Here is a 6,000-nt window from a genome sequence, read left to right on the forward strand (position 1 = left end):
CTTGTAACTTATATTAATCCAATATCGTTATCTATGTTAGCCACACGGCTCAGTACCTTTCCTAGTGTGACAGCTCACATGTTGCCTCTTCGGTGATCTGGGCAGGAATGGAGAGGGAACTTCCTCCTTCCCAGAATATTCCTGTTCTCATCGCCCCACCTCTACTTCCTGTCTGGTTGACCCACCTATACTTCCTGCCTGGCCAATCAGCGTTTTATTAAAATACATGATTGACAGAATACAGACAATTCTCCTGCACCATTTTCAACGAAGTAAAAGGAGAAGTGAGTCCATCTGTGCTTAAAGTGTCTTCAATTCGGTTTCCATAGTAAAAATGTAAAAAGAAAGGAAATTATTGAGTTTATTGATTTTCCATGTCAAATAAATAATAGCTTGTATTCAAATTATAACAATAAAACAAAATTCTTATAATTAAGAGTTTTAATTTTATTTGTATGAGTGTTTTGCCTGTGTGGTCTAAGAGCACTACATGCTTGCAGGATCCTCAAGGGCCAAAAGAGGGTGTCAGATTCCCCGGAACTGTAATTACAGATGACTGAGCCAACATGTGGGTGCTGGGGACTGAACTCTGGTCTTCTGCAAGAGCAGCAGTACTCTTAACCACTGAGTCATCTCTCTAGCCCCTATAACTAAGCTCTTAAAATTCCATTTCAGAAATGCCTAAAGAAAAAAATGAATTTTAAGAGATCACTTCATATTTTTGTATCACAGAGAAGAAAGGGTATTTAGAATAAAAACCAACAGACTTGTTTCAAAGGTGAAAAATAAAATGTTAATAAGTTTGCAGAGAAAAAGTTGATCATGATTTGATATTACAGAAAGGACACTGCATTCCCAGCTTGGAATGATACTAAAGCCAAGGAGACTGATGAGTTCTGGGACATCACCCAGTCTTCAGTTACTTCAGCACTCTTGTTTCAATTATAGATTAGATGGACTTGACATTATGAAACACATTCAGTTTAAAACACCAATACATACAAAATGGCCAGTGTGTGTTGCTTAGTGATGGAATCATTTATAAAGAAACATTAGTAATTTTTTTATCATCAAAGGCTTGGTCATAGTGAAGATGCAAACAGTTCTGGATATACCAGCCTGAAAGGTCTTTCTTTTTTTCAGCCCCTCCCCCATCAGTCCTCTCTATGCCCTCCCTCATGGGTCCTCTTTATGCCCCACAAACCTAGAATTTAATCATTGTCACCAAGCATCCACACTTCATTGAACCATTCATGAACTGCTTGATAAAACTCCCCGGTGCCCTCTGGGCCCCTTCCCATGCCGATCCTCCTTCAAGTCTCCAATGAAACACAACACTGTGTTTTCGAGATTCATTGTGTGTTGTAACGTCTCCTTCTGTGGCAATGGAAACAGAACACAGCCACTTTAACTTTTTTCACTCCTCCGAGTTTCCCCTGATACTTTTCCCCTTTACCAAAGGATTATGCAAACAGCGGGACCCCAGGAACCTGAGTGTCCACTGTGCCAGTCACTGGCAGCTGCCCCCCAGTTATGCAAGATTCTTGTGGTAAAAATGAATTGCGGCTGAACGCTCTTCGTCTTCCAAGTTGGGCTCCCATTTGGATGAGTGGTTCCCAGGCTCTGTACTTCAAAAATAAAATTTAAAAAATGTGTGGAGCACCACCTTGTTCTTGCCAACTCTTGCTTTTGCCAAATAAGGATTTGGAGAAAATAATGTTCTCTACCAACATCACCATGTCATACTGAAAAAACAAGGGGGGCCCTTTTCAAGTCCAAGAATGCAGGCGGGACGTTGCCTTAGCTTAAAAGGAGGGAGGGACTCATCAATCTCAAGAACAGGAACCTAGCCATCAATACCCTAACGGAAAATAAATAGTACCTTCAAAGGGTCAGATTCAAAATATATTAGTAAATAGAAAGTTTAAATATATACAGGGACAGGAAAATTAAAGATATATATCTAATAGAAGATAACTAAGATACACATACATATGAAGAGAGAGAGAGAGAGAGAGAGAGAGAGAGAGAGAGAGAGAGAGAGAGAGAGACCTAGGGACTAGCAACAGATGGAAGCTGTTAGCCCTACACAGGCTGAAGAGGGAAGGAAATCACGTTTTCAGGGGAAAATGAGAGCTGGAATTGATTAATAGAGAGAAGGGAGAAGAGTGGGACAAAGATATGCATCTGTCGCCGCCATTCCACCTGAACCAACTTAAAGTCCAAGCAATAGGGTCTGAAGATTGCAATTGGTGGGTCAGCCCCCTGGAGCAGAGAACAGGACAGACAAGATGAAAAACGGAGCCCAGCTTCATTAACTGTGGATCTAAATACCATACGATGTAGAATAAATGAATATGGGGATTGAGGGGGGAAAATGGCACATCCACTAAAATTCAATTCTAACTTAAGTATAAATCAATGTTTTAGTGGATAGATTTATCATAAATAGTAAGTTAAATAAACGCAAGGTGTTCCCAGTGGCATTCACCTGCGTTCCACCCTGTGTGACGTCACTGAGGCTTTGACTCAGGACACACAATGTGTGTACTTTGCATTGTGCACACAACCAAGTGCCACTGACCCAATCAACACTACCTGCAACGCCCCAACCCAGATATGAAGCTTCTCTGACATCATAGACCTTAGGTCTTACTGTACAAATGAAGCTTTCTGCTCTTACAGGAACTTGATACTGTAATTATGGAAAACGAAGACTTGTAATATTTTCTGCCGTCATCCTCCAACATGTAAGTAAGAAATTAGTGTATCTGTGCTAGAATGTTTGATTTCAAAAACTGCTGCTTTAGTCGTTAGTTTGAGCTTCATAACACATCGTTCAACAAATTTGGGGTTATGGCAAAATTTCCAACATCTTCTGATGGCCCCAAATACTCTGACATCTTACACTATGGATTTATTCAAAGCAGCATCTCAGCACTGACAGTTATAAAACCAAATTACTAACCAATTCTGAAATACATCGATGATGTTCTATACTCAGTATGAAATATTCAGCCAGGATTTCACTCCTTATATATAAAAATAAATAAGCCAACCCATCTCCTTTGTGTTCAGTTTTGCTTTCACCTTTAATAAATGGTAAAATTATAAACACCCAAGAATTATTTAAAGGAAATTTCTTTTTTTAAAGACTAATTTATTTACTATATACACAGTGTTCTGCCTGCATGTATGCCTGCAGGCCAGAAGAGAGCACCAGATCTCATTACAGATGGTTGTGAGCCACTATGTGGTTGCTGGGAATTGAACTCAGGACCTCCGGAAGAGCAGTCAGTGCTCTTCACCGCTGAGCCATCTCTCTAGCCCCTACAATAAATTTCTTTATGTCTTATCGTCTGTAAATTTTGAGTTTTATTCCTATGTCACACGCTAATAGGACAGCACAAGTATTTCACAGGTACAAAGGAACCACACATAGAGAAGATTTAGGGAGCCTGGCACCAGAGTACACTGATGTGCTTTGGCAATGGTGGGCTGGTATGCAGAGGGTATGCATATAAATGACTTCTTTTCTTTTTCATTTTGTTTGTGTAGATAAGCTGATTTCAACCTTCCTAAAGCTGAGATCCTTTAGTACAATTCCTCATGTTATGGTGACACCCCAACCATAAAATTATCTTGTTGCTACTTCATAATTCTAATGCTGCTTCTGTCATGAATTATAATGTAAATATCTGATGTGTGGGATACCCGATAGTCAACCTCCAAAGGGGTTGAGATCCACAGGTTGAGAAGCCCTTGTGTGGAGCGGGAGAATTATCTGTATTCTGTCAATCATGTATTTTAATAAAACGCTGATTGGCCAGGCAGGAAGTATAGGCGGGTCAACCAGACAGGAAGTAGAGGCAGAGTAATGAGAATAGGATAAGGCTAGGGAGGAGAAAGATTCCTCAGCCATTCCTGTGCAGACCACCGAAGAGACAGCATGTAACCTGCCCAGCTGAAAAAGGTACGGAGCCATATGGCTAACATAGATGAGAATAATGGGTTAATATAAGTTATAAGAGTTAACAAGAAGCCTGACCTAATGAGCCAATCAGTTTATAACCTGATGTTGACTCTGTGTTATTTTCTTTGTTGCTTTCTGGCTGTTGGGGTACTGGGAGGGACAGTAACCCCAACAAGCCTGCCCCCTCATGTTACACTTGTGTAGAGACTGCACATGCGTCGAGGTTGGAGGTTGACATCAGGTGTCTTACGTCATTGCTCTTCCCCTTGTCTTTTTGGGACAGGATCTCCCACTAAACCTACAACTCACTGTTTGCTGTTTCAACTCAACTACCTGGCCAAAGAGTCACTGGGATCCACCTGTACACACACACACACACACACACACACACACACACACACACACACATAGTGTACCTGCCAGTGGCATAAAGGCCAGTTTTTACTTGGGTTCTTGGGATTTGTTTCTTTACCCACTGAGCCATCTCCCCATCATTCTTCTTTTCTCATTTTAGTAGAGGAAAGTTATAGGAGAAATTTTAAGATCTAATGATGCTTGTAACCACACTTGAAACAATCCTTAATTAATGGCTCAACATCCAATGGAATGGCACCAAGTGGTCCTGAAATGGGCAACCTGTTCCAGGACTTTATATTTATCTCACTGATTAAAACCGCAGCCTCGCAAAGATGTAAAATAGAAACACCATCAAGCACTTCATTCTGTTCAGACTATTTGCCATGAATTACAGAGAGCCACTTTTACCAGAGCGTTCCAGGCTGCTGCATGTGGATGGTACCTGGGCACTTTAAAAAGCCCTGCTACTGGGCTCCCATCACCTTACATCCTGGATTGGTTGAATGAGGTAAAGATTTAAAGGGATTTTTTTCAAGAATACATACACAAGAATACATATTTTTTTTATTTTAGAAGCTTTCAATTTACAGAACATTTGATCTAAAAAAAAAAAAAAAAACATGTAATTGTCACGTCCCTTAAACCAAGTCTCCTTTCTGACCTACAACCTACACTTGTAGGATGCACTGGCCAAATCAATAAGCCAATACCAACACATAATTTTTTTGGTGGAAGTCCACACATTATTCATATTTTCTTTTTCCTGCAAACATCGTCTTCCTGCCACAGGACCCCCTCTAGGGTGCTGCATGAGTAACCGCTCCTCAGACTTTGCTCGGTTTCAGCAGCATTGACAGCCCGGAGGAGTCCCCATCTTGTGACATCAACCCCAGCCACTGCCTTGTTTTTCTCGGGGTTAGGCCATGACTGTGCAGTTCATGGGAGTGAAGATCAGTAAAGCAACATGCTTTCTTTTCTTTCTCATTGCCTCACACCAAGAGCGCATGCTATCCACACAACTCCCTCCTGACAATATTGGTCTTAGTCACATGGCTGAGGTAGCATCAGGTTTTGCTTCCCTTATGTTTTGGTTCGGTTTTGGTTTTTCAAGAGCTGTGTAGCACTCTGACTATTGTCCTGGAACTCGCTTTGCAGACCAGGTTGGCCTCAAACTCACAGAGCTCCACCTGCCTCTGCCTTCCTAGTGCTTGGATTAAAGGTATGCGCCAGCAACGCCTAGCTCGGGTTTTACCTCTTAAAGTAACTCTTCTCCTCTCGACCATTTATTCTTTGGGAAGAAATCACCATGTGCGACCCACACTTAAGGACTGGGAAATCAGCTTGACTTTCTTGAAGCTCCTCTGCACGGGAGATTTATCTTTTCCATGGCTTACGGTGTGTTGAATTATTTATATCAGTAGATATAAATGTATACTTTGTTTTTAAGGTTATAGGCCAATGGTACTTTATGGTGATGCCCCACTGCTTTTGGAACCATTAAAGGCTCCAAACGCTGGCTTTTATTTCCCTTTAACTTAGCCCATCATTGTAGGTCTATTTGAAATCATTTCTTTGCTTTGGAGTACGATAGCATCTACCACACTCATTTTGTGTATCTCCTATTATTGAGTAAATCATTTCTCCAAAGATGCCAGGTTCCTTTTATTGAA

The sequence above is a fragment of the Myodes glareolus genome, chromosome 3, assembly GCF_982192425.1.
Source record: "Myodes glareolus chromosome 3, mMyoGla1.1, whole genome shotgun sequence".
Classification (NCBI taxonomy): Eukaryota; Metazoa; Chordata; class Mammalia; order Rodentia; family Cricetidae; genus Myodes; species Myodes glareolus.